We start from the raw sequence: 204 nt of genomic DNA, 5'->3' as shown, positions 1-204 counted from the left end.
AATTACTAATTTTGATTAGTAATACTTACCATATATGAAAGAAGTTTCCATCTATGTATAATTAAATGGTTACTCAAAAATTTGAAATTGGTAAAATTCAAATGTTGAAAATTGCTAATCTCAAATACCTCATATAATTAACAATTTGAGTGAGACATGTCTTTAAATTTTATTCATATTGATGAATATATATGGATGATTATG

General features: G+C 22.1%; 1 protein-coding gene across 1 annotated transcript in view; it reads right to left on the bottom strand.

Annotated features, from left to right (window-relative positions):
* LOC110427613 (serine carboxypeptidase-like 44) overlaps positions 1-204 on the bottom strand; it is a 69,933-nt gene that overhangs the window by 65,985 nt on the left and 3,744 nt on the right. The gene's annotated exons all lie outside the window — the stretch shown is intronic.

The sequence above is a fragment of the Theobroma umbraticum genome, unplaced genomic scaffold (genome assembly GCF_002168275.2).
Source record: "Theobroma umbraticum cultivar Fairchild unplaced genomic scaffold, ASM216827v3 scaffold_2.0, whole genome shotgun sequence".
NCBI classification, from domain to species: Eukaryota; Viridiplantae; Streptophyta; class Magnoliopsida; order Malvales; family Malvaceae; genus Theobroma; species Theobroma umbraticum.
This window is presented reverse-complemented; position numbering and strand designations above follow the sequence as displayed.